Raw genomic sequence first — 11,192 nt, forward strand, 5'->3', positions numbered from 1 at the left:
CTTCACTCTATTACTGCCTTCTTTCTTCTCAGGCGCTAGTTTTGTAGTTAGATTTCGCTAGCTGTACTTAAAAATGAAGCATCAAAATCCCGTCCACGCCTCGCTATGTAAGGCCCGAGCCCGGCTAGTGTCCGCAGTTTGAAGAACGAGTCTATTAAAAACCAGTACAGGGCGAGACACCACGCGAACGCCTATTTTACGGCCCCGTATGGCCTCAGGGTCGGAGCATCCGAGTTTTGGTTTAGGACTGAGCTTTCTCAAAAAAAAAAAAAAGAGTGCGAAGCCGCCAGAAAAACAGGTTTTTCCTTAAATTCCGCAGAACTTTTTTTATTGCGTTCAAAAACTGCTGAATTTGGAATGTATCTGATGATTCTCATTGGAGGTCCAGTCACGTCTGGCTGTCCATGTCTTTATTCAGGGCCGCTAAGAAGTTTATGCTCGTTATATTGATTTGGCAGTGGAAGAGCGTTTTTCAGAGCTCAACATTGATGTAATATCCCAGCAACGCAAGGAACACTTCGAACGCTTGCAGATGAATGGAGGGAGAATCGAAGCCTCCGATCTTTAAGAAAAGCCATGAGGTGGCGCCGCATTCGTCTGCTTTCAGCCAGCTATAGGCATCGTATTCTGTGGCTCCATCTGGACGTCGGCACAGAAGCATTCTCTTCAGTCAGGCCTGTTTTAAGCGCACTGCCCGGCCGCTGACGGTGACCTCATTTCTCCCCGTACGGCTCCTGCCCAGGAAAATACCGCGTCAACCCCGCACAGAAGCACGCCGGCGACGAAGAACCCTCGGCGGGCGTCGGTGGTATAGTGGTTAGCATAGCTGCCTTCCAGGCAGTTGACCCGGGTTCGATTCCCGGCCGACGCAGTGCTTTTTTTTCCCTTTCGCCCATAGTTCGTTTTACCTGCCGAAAAGTTTTGCTTTTCCTTTTCAATCGTATGTCTTTCCAATAACATTTTTCCAGGGGTTCATTCAGTGAAACGGTGGTAATAAGAAAGAATAGCAATACACGGTAAATACGATCGAAGTATTTGTAAACTCCTGCAATATTTATGATCGCTTAATGCGTTGCTAGGAGACTGAGCCTTAGTTAATATTCTTTCGTGCCAATGCTCCTGCACGCGAGCCTAACATAGCGAGGAGTTAATTTATTGTTTTATTTGAGGAAAATTATGACTAGTGCCAAGCAGTTATGATGGCATTATTATTATTATTATTATTATTATTATTACTTCTCTGAATTCATTTACGTCGCTGAAGTTCGAATTCAAACCTCCCGCTTTCTGTATGGTTTGATGCATGCTCGTAAGATGGCGCTTCGATGCGCTTTTTTTTTCGCTGTTGCCACTAAACCGGCTACGCGTTCGAAATTGGGCGCCCATATATCAAATGCCCGCATTTTGTTGCTTTCAGACTGACTGTGTGCGGATGAAAGTTAACATCTAATGCACAGCACGAGAGGCTGGCGTGATGTTTTTGTGCGTGTAATGCAACGGCCAATGAAACTGATTTGCGCTGCCGCGGCTTCGAATCTCGCTTGCAGCTATAAACTTTCAAAGTTTTCACTATTCTTTTGACATCACATTTCCTCGAGCAATCAGCGATATTTATCACGAACCGTTGCAGACATATTTTCTCCGATGTGGCTGCTCTTGCTATCGTATGCCTACTCAGCAGGTTCTGCGGCATTGGACACAGCGCGACAGGTAGTCGTGGAAGTTTATTCCGTCGATGGTAAAGTGCACGTGTGAATATCACTACCGACAATCTTTTTTATGCCACGAATCTAATAAACAATCAAATCGCTCGGCATTTCCAGCCTCCTTTCTGTGAATAAAATTTCAAGAACTCCACGATAATTTGCAACTCAAGGCTGGCCGGGTTGCTCCATGGCGTAAGGCACCCAATGCTGCCAGCACAAGAGAGAGCGCAAAGAAAAATTCGCGGGGATTAATTACACAAAGATGGAAAGCGCTGGACAGCATCGAAGAAAGCACTTTACTGACAGCACCGATAGTGACAACGCTCAAACGACAATCACTAAGAATTTCTTGAGCGGCTCTTATCGGGCCCGTGCTTCTTCGTGCCCTGTAGAAAAGCCAATAAGAAACATTTTACCGTTTTCGGCTTAAGCAGCACCACATTCATGTAGTCATGTATTTTTCAAAGCAGTCAGTCAGCTGCAGGTTGATATTCCAGAAGGGAAGCTGCAGCTTTCCAGCTATTTATAAACTTTCAGGGCCCAATTGTTTCCTAGAGCCCGCTACTTTCGATGACGGCATCACACAGTGATGACGTTTACGCGGCTACCCTGAGCTCTTCCAGGAGTATAAGGCTACCAGTACATAAAGCAGCCAGGTCTAAATTCCAGCTTGGTCAACTTAACGAGCCAACAGAGAACGGCACAAATTATTGCATTATGAAGTATAAAACACCAATACGCTTATAAACACCTGAAGCAGAAAGCAGTTACAAGAACGAATAACATCACTGAATTTTAACCAGTCGTGAGGTATCGAACTTTTCAGTCGCCGATTTGCGAAATACCCACTCTCTCCGAATGAAAGTATGTTGAAAAAGAGAGATCAACACAATAACATCGCGTACAGAACGGAGAATGGCCGATGAGCACTAACTAGCGAATGTTGCAAAGGAAATCGTAAATGCCACAATGCCACTACTGACCGCCACTCTTAAAACGTATAAACATTGTGAAGAGCATCTGTTTCGTTCCCTTTTCTGTCCGTCCTTGTTTCGTGTGCGCTGCAAACACCTACAGCATGAAAAACCAACTAGCCCAAGAAAAGACGATTCTGAAGAGCATGACCTGCACAACGAGGACTACTTTCCTCGTGACAAAGCTGAGCGAGGGGGTTTGAGACTACTGTGAAGCTGCTCACCAAGACACAAGGATAAATCAGAGGTACTGTCCTGTGATGCGAGAACGTATGTTTGAAGACAAATCACTCCCAAAATTGCGCAAGTGGCACAGTCAGCGGAAATCTCCAACAGCGAAAAGACTACAAACTTTTCTTTACAGCGTCTACATACCAGAAAGCCAGTGAAATACGCGCGCTCGCCTCATTGCAATAGGTTGCTGCACATCATCAACACGTATGCTGGTGACTGTGCGAATAAACTCAGCTGTCTAATGAACCAGTTGTGACGGAACAGCGCAAAACACCGGGACAAGAGACAAGCGCTGTCTCTTGTCCCGAAGTTGGATGGCCGAAGTTTGCCATCCAACCTAAGAAGACAACACCGGAGCTTCTTGCCATGGTGCGACGCGTTGCCAAGGCGAGCCCTGAATCGGAAAGTGCAAGGTGTATTTCAGACGGAGTCGACGTCGTTGGTCGCTACCAGCTCTGCGAGAGGAATCTGCCAGTGGGACGTCTGTAAGGTACTTGAAAGACAATTCCCTTGCGTAAACAGCGCTTGTTTCTTGTCCCGGTGTTTTGCGCTGTTCCGTCACAAATGAATAACCAACATGCCCAAGCTGCTGTCCTGGCTAATGAACCAGAAGGTTAACAAGTGGGCAGAGAATTACGTGACATGACATTGCGAATGTAGGGTTGCACTCTTATAAACACTAAGCAATTTTGATGAGTGAAGAAAGTTGGACGAGGTGGCACATGTTCATTATTCACAACAGCGCCCGAAACACGGACAAAAAGGGGGAAAATCGACAACACAAGCGCTGACTTCCACTAAAATTTATTACGGGAAGGGAAGAGTATATATACATCTTCGAAAAAAACAACAAACAAACATGTTCGGAACCGTCATATAAGGCGTGAGCCAAAAGCACGTGTTCAACAACAAAAACAAAAAACCCACGGTGGCCAAAGGAAGATAACACTGGACGCGTCCTTAATCACGCTAATAATCAAGATGGGCACTCTTGATGAAATCGAGTTCATTCTGTGACACCACTACAGAAGGCCGACTGACACAAGTGTTTCCAGAATTATGCATGTGATAGGCTTCCATTATTTCTCTAGCCAATTGGTCTTTATGTCTAAAAAGAAGGGTTGTGGCAGAAAAAGCAGGGGTGCCACGTCAATTTTAGCAGTGGTCAATACACGTATCAATAATACAGTGTTTTGGTCAAAAATACCGATAAGAAATGCCATCAGTGTCCATCTTGTAGAGGAGGCAACTGTTCACATGCACACTGCACGCCGCTACACTTGTGAGGCTTCACAAATTCCCAATTCCCTATAACTTCTCTCCAGCACTGGAAAAAAATATTTTCCTTTCGTAATCAGGAACTGTTGTACTTTGTAGGAGAAAAGTGTTCACTACTGTCACAAACGAAACAACACAAAGATAAGAAGTACAATGGCACCAATGACTAAGTGGTCCTCGTAAACAAGGCAGTAAAAATATCAAATTAATTTGTAGGTCCCATCTTCAGGTAGGTCCGAGGACGTGATCCATGAGAATGCCCACGTGATCGGAGCTTCGAAATGCTGCTGCGGTGCTGCGGTTGAATTTCTCCTGATATCGGGCCAGGTGAACTCTGTGGAAAGCCGATGCTGTGGGTCGCACTTGAACGCTCGCCGGAAACGCTGCACCGCTGAAAGAGCCACGTTGCAGATGGCAATCTGGAAGGAGGACAGGCGAGAGAAAATTACAGGGGTTCGTCATAGAAAATGCCCACTAAGTACAGAGGGCAAAACACATGTCTAGAATGACTGAACTGTGTCCAACAGCTCCCAATGCAGCTGAGACCGAAGGTTAGCGCTTTGGTGGACACTGGAGCTGATTTCTCGATTTTAAGCGGAAAGCTAGCGGCGCTTCTTAAAAAGGTAATGACGCTATGGTCCGGCAGGCAGATTCGCACGGCTGGCGCACATATCGTAAGTCCGCTTGGCCTATGCTCGGCAAGAGTCCAAATTCGCAGCTCCACATTTGTTGTCAGCTGCCTATAGTTCTACCTGTCTGCTCCCGTGACTGTATCCTTGGCGTTGCTTTTCCCAGGGAGTATGGAGCTATTACTAACCTCCGAAAGCACACTGTCACATTTTATACCGAGAAAGCTGATGTTTACTCGGATAACCGTCAACGCCACGCCGCCCTTCGAATTTCCGCCGAGAGCGTTTGGATTCCGCCACGCGCCAGTGTTTTTGTGAGTGTTCACTGCGACGGACTACGTGAAGGGACAGCGGCCGCAGAAGGCAACCTGTCCCTTTCCTCACCCACGGCATCTGCTCAGCGCGAAGTCTCATCCATCTCCGCGACGGTTGGTCTGAGCTCCTGGTAACTAACTTCACTAACGAGCCCCGGCACCTTTTTCATGCTACTGCCATCGCATTCGCCGACCCCTTAGCGGAGATTTCTGAATGTTTCGCGTTCGAAGCTGTTAGACCTGTGCACCCATCCCTTGACGCTCTTGACATCAGTCCGGACCTTTCAGTGACACAACAGCGAGAACTACGTGCCCTCCTACTCAACTACGCTACTTGTTTCGCTTCTTCGTTGAAAGTCCGACAAACAGCTGTTCTGAAGCACCGCATCATTACGCCCGACGATTGCCGCCCTATCCGTCAGCAGCCGTACCGTATCTCAACGAAGGAGTGTGAGGCGATCGAAACGCAGGTGAAGTAGATGCTTTCAGATAGAATCATTCAACCTACCAGCAGCCCCTGGTCGTCACCTGTCGTGCTGGTGCAGAAAAAAGATTTGGTACTCCGCTTCTGCGTTGGTTATCGAAAACTGAACAACATCACTAAAAAGACGTCTACCCGCTGCCTCGTATCGATGAGTCACTCGACAGACTTCGTCGCGCCCAGTACTTCTGAACTGATTTAAAGAGCGGGTACTGGCAGATAGAGGTCGACGAGCGGGACCGCAAAAAAAAAACGGGTCTCGTGACCCCCGACGGACTGTACGAATTTAAAGTGCTACCTTTTGGGCTTTGTTCAGCGCCGGCAACATTCCAGCGGATGCTGGATACCGTTCTCGCTGGATTAAAATGGCAAACTTGTTTGGTTTATCTCGATGATGTCGTCGTATTTTCCGAAACCTTTGCCGAACACCTTGAACGCCTGAGGACATTATTAGATGCCCTCCGGTCGGCCGACTTAACGCTCAAGCCCGAGAAGTGCCACTTTGGGTACAAAGAGTTGAAGTTTCTTGGTCAACTTGTGAGTGTCGATAGCGTTAAGCCCGACCCCGAGAAAACTGCCGCTGTCTCCGACTTTCCTGTTCCTACAACAAAAAAATGGTGTGCAACGCTTTTTGGGTCTGTGCTCAAATTACCGCCGCTTGAACGCCGGCTTTTCAAAGATTGCCGCACCCCTGTACCACCTCATGCGCGATGATACACAGCTCGTGTGGGCCGCCGAGCAACAGGACGCTTTTGCCGAGCTGCGCAGACGACTGCTAACTACCCCTGTTCTTGCGCACTTTGATGAAGAGGCTGAAACCGAAGTCCACACTGACGCCAGCAACGTCGGCCTCGGCGCTGTACTCGTCCAACACCAATGTGGCGTGGAAAGTGTCATCGCGTATGCAAGCCGCACGCTTTCTCGCGCTGATACTATTCGACTAGAGAAAAGGAATGCCTCGCGGTTGTGTGGGCCACCATGAAATTTCGTCCTTACCTCTACGGCCGCCTGTTCAAAGTAGTTACCGACCGCAAATCCTAGTGGTGGCTGGCCAATCTTCGTGACTCATCGGGGCGCCTAGCCCGATGGAGCCTCCGCCTCCAAGAATTCGACTACGCCATTGCGCATAAATCTGGCCAGACGCACGAAGACGCTGACGCACTCTCTCGCGCACCCGTCGGGCTAGCCGACGATAGCATGGAGGACGAGAGTGGTTTTCTAGGAGTTGTCAGCAACATAGACTTAATGAGCCGACAGCGAGCTGACCCAGACGTGAGACCTATCATTGATTATCTGGAGGGCCGCGCTTCGGACGTACCCCGACAATTTTCTAGGAACCTACGAGCCTTCTACCTCCGGAACAGAATTTTGTTTTAAAGAAACTCCAGCACTGTTGACCGAGCGCACCTCCTCGTTGTTCCGGCAGACCTCCGCGCCGATATCCTTCTTGCTTGTCACGATGAGCCCACCTCCTGCCACTTGGGCTTTGCCCACACACTTGCACGCGTGTGCCAGGCGTATTATTGGCCCAAACTTCCTCACGCCCTCCAACGTTCGCCCTCCAATGTTACGTCAGAGGCTGCCGCGAGTGCCAGTGGCCGCATTTGTTTTTCCAGTCCCGGACTACTTGCTGGCAGGTCTCGGCTTCCGCTCGGACAGGAAAAGCGTCGTGGTCACATGACCTACTTGCCATAGGCTGCTTTCGAACACGGCGCCAGAGTCGGGCTCCCCCTCGGTTACCGTACAAGGACGCTGTCATCTGCTAGCAGACGATGCAAGCCACGGCCACTACGACGCCGAAGCAACGCCGAAACAACGCCGTGCGCTCGATCATGATACTGAGTCGATTTAAAGACTGTACTGTCAGCTTAGCGTAGGTGCATTACAGAACTCAGCTTCGGAGGTATGCTCGCCGCTACTGCTTGCGGCGAAGTTCGCACAAAGTAGCCCAACTCGTTGCGGAAAGGCGGATAGACGAAAGCCTCCGCAAAAATGTTGACAACAAGCTCTATAGCTGCTCCAGTATACGAGTGGTTCACCTGCGATGCTTTCAGGTAAGCGTACAGACAGCATGTGGCAAAACAAGCGAACAAGAACCTCTTGACGACACGAGTAAACAATACGCGCTCGCAGCTCCGAACGCGCGTCCGTGTGCGGTGGATTTCAAGAAAATAAACGAAGATGCAAGAACAAAAAGCCTTGCGATTGCTCAGAGAGGAGCTACGGAGCTCTTGTGAAGGTTTAACGCATGATATCGACCTCCAGGGACACGAAAAGCACTCAAAATGCACACGGAGTCTAACTTAATATGGCTGCCAGCGCGGCGCGCAGCTATCGTCTGCTGCCTTCTCAGCAGCCCCAAGCAGCCCGCGGACTGCCATAGGCTAAAAACGAACGCGTTGCTATGGCGATGCAAGCAGGTGGGCGGAGCTTTCGGGCTGCCCGAGAAAAACAAATACCGGACTCGAGTCCGCAAGTAGTCCCGGACAGTCCGGGACTGAAAAACAAATGCGCCCAGTGTCGTAAGGCGCCCCCTCTCAAGCCAGCGCGTTTGCTCCAACCTATTGAACTGCCTCAGACGCCGTTTGATGAAGCCGACATCGATCTTCTGGGCCCATTCTCTGTCTCATCGGCCTGCCATAAATGGATCATAGTAGCGACCGACTATTTAACAAGGTATGCGGAAACTAAGGCGGTGCAGCGCGCGGCACGCATCTGAGATCGCCCAGTTTTTTATGCAACAAATCGTGCTGCGTCATGGCGCACCGTCTCATGTAGTCACTGATCGAGGTACAGTCGCGGGTAAAAAAGATTAGCACACATGACGGAACACCAGAGCGCCGGAATGACAACGCGTGACGCTGCGGGTGGCGAAGGGGCTGATAACGAGAGTGCCGGGCGTTCCCATTCTGCAGTATTAGGGGGGTTCAGCGGACTGCCACGGACAGCAAAATTACTGGCTAAAAGCAGCGCTGTCATCTATTGTTCCCGCGAGCTCCTTTCGACAAACCATCGCCGACATAAAAAACAGTAATAAAAAGAGGCAATCTTTGCTCATGATAACCGAGCCAAAATAAATGCCGCAATCACAGTCACGTAGGGTCGGCGCTTCAACGCTCGGGCGGCGCATGCTTGATAAAGCTTACTTCATGCCGTCCCCCCCTACGCTGCAAACATGGAAACGGCCCGTTAGGCAGGTCTCCGTACCGCAGCGCCGCGTGGTGAGATATACGAATTCTGATCGCCAATGATCTGTGCTAATATTTTTTGCTCGCGACTGTGCGGCGTTTACGGCACAGCTCATTCGCGACGTGTTCGAACTCAGTCACACGAGCCATCGCAAAACCACTGCCTATCACCCACAGGAGAACGGGCTCACAGAGACTCAACAGAACGATCGCCGACATGATCACAGTGTACACAGGCTCGCAGCACAAAACGTGGGACGACATTCTCCCGTACGTCACATACGTCTACTACACGGTCACCATGAAAAACTCTGTAAGGCCCAAAGTAACGGCACATCAGTTTTTCATGCAAGCCTGGGTGGCGTACCGGGGTCCACACCCAAATATGGTCACCGGGATGGTATTTGACGTGCCGACGACGAAGGTTACAGCGGCGCACTTCCGGGCTCTGCTGCCGCTGAATGAGAATACAGGCAAGTTGACGTGCTTCCTCGGCGCGCTGAGCGAACTGGTCGGCGTCTGGCGTGAGTGGATGGTCATCAGTGCAGAGACAACCCGCTTTACACCTTTTCGTCTGGTCTACGGATGTGACGTTCAGAGATGCTGGATGCAATGCTTCCATGCTGCACTGATGACCATCCACTCACGCCAGACGCCGACCAGTTCGCTCAGCGCGCCGAGGAAGCACGTCAACTTGCCTGTATTCTCATTCAGCGGCAGCAGAGCCCGGAAGCGCGCCGCTGTAACCTTCCTCGTCGGCACGTCAAATACCATCCCGGTGACCATATTTGGGTGTGGACCCCGGTACGCCACCCAGGCTTGCATGAAAAACTGATGTGCCGTTACTTTGGGCCTTACAGAGTTTTTCGACGCGTCACAAAAGTGACCTACGAAGTTCTTCCTGGCGGGATTATGCAGCTTCAGCGTCGCCGCAGCGACGGTGAAGCTCTGAGGTTGTGCACGTAGTCCGCATGAAACCGTACCTCACGCGGTAATGGGCAGTACGCTCAGTGTTCCGCTAGTTGTCGCGTGGGACACCTTCGCCCACCTCCCTTGTCCATTTTTCTGTGCTTGTGCTGGTGTTTTTTTCCCTTCCATTGCGCGTGCTCCAGCCCCCATTATATATATATATATTTTTTTTGCAGGGGGAGTAATGCCACCTGGTGTTCTAAGGTGGCGCTTGAAGAAGAAGACGTTGAAGTGTCTCGCGCTGGCTGGCTGCCGTATTCTGCTGGTTAGCGACCTGTCGCCCTACCTTCCGTTACGATATCCAAATATATCACTGTTGAAGGACTGGTAACATCTGAATGATAACAGAGCAGGTTAGGAGGAGCATCACGTTGTAATCATGCACATAGCCTTAAATGTTTTCAAAGAGCTTGCTATAACTATCCCTAAAATAAGTAGGTCGAAGGTGCTACCAAATAATAAATCAACAAGACGACAATTGCAAAACCATTAGAGCAATAATTGCAGCAATGATTCTTCAATCTGTTTTCTCTTAGCCCAATCTGTTGACAGTGATTTTTTTTTCGAAAAGAAGTTATCCCAGCTTTTTTCATGTAGATTTTTCCAACTGACGGGACGAGTGCTGAAGCAGGCAACATCAATTGTCAGTCTTTGTTTCGGTTAGTTGGTTCAAATGCAGTTCTACTAGAGCTTAGAAAGGGAATCATAGACGAGAACCTCAGGTGTTAGCGAGAAGTTTTGCGCCTTCATTTGAGGCACTCTCAGGTATGTGTTTCATTCTTCGAAGAAAGAAAAAAATTTGAGCGCGGTACGACGAATATTATATATATATATATATATATATATATATATATATATATATATATATATATATATATAGAGTGGAAATGTCGAGGTGAATAAAAAGCCTTAAATTTAAATTGACACCAGAGCAGAGGGCAATAGGCAGAGAAATCATAGGCGTAACGTTTAGAGAGACGAAGTAAAAACAATGTGTCGGGAAACAAGCGAGAGTTATTGTTTTCATATCTGAAGTCAGCAATTGAGCACGTGGAGGGAAGACAACCAAAGGAATTTTATATACACACAGCAGATTCCATGAGAGGGCGGGATTCGCTGAGGAAAGTATAGAGTGTGGTGCACCGGCGAAATAAGGATGTCTCAAGGCGACAATGTTAAAGTGCATGTTCGGCGGCACACCCGATTGGGTAAGAACGAAATTACGTTCGGCGGCAACCAACCCCATATGGTAATAAAGCGAGATTTCAATTGGTCGGTGACAATATGACGCTACAACATAACCTAGAACGGGTAATGTAACACCAAAAAAAAACGATCAAAAAGTACAACGGTAATGATGTCACTTAATGATTCTTCATTAGACCACAAGTTCATGGTGTCATTCCACCATTAGTAGCG

At 48.9% G+C, this 11,192-nt stretch overlaps 1 non-coding gene across 1 annotated transcript; it reads left to right on the plus strand.

The window, feature by feature from the left end:
* Positions 1-799: 799 nt before the first annotated feature.
* On the plus strand, positions 800-871 carry TRNAG-UCC (transfer RNA glycine (anticodon UCC)). The gene has a single exon. It is a non-coding gene; the product is annotated as a tRNA-Gly (tRNA).
* The last annotated feature ends 10,321 nt before the right edge of the window (positions 872-11,192 follow it).

Source organism: Amblyomma mixtum, chromosome 9 (assembly GCF_055824585.1).
Source record: "Amblyomma mixtum isolate Tamu chromosome 9, ASM5582458v1, whole genome shotgun sequence".
Taxonomy (NCBI): Eukaryota; Metazoa; Arthropoda; class Arachnida; order Ixodida; family Ixodidae; genus Amblyomma; species Amblyomma mixtum.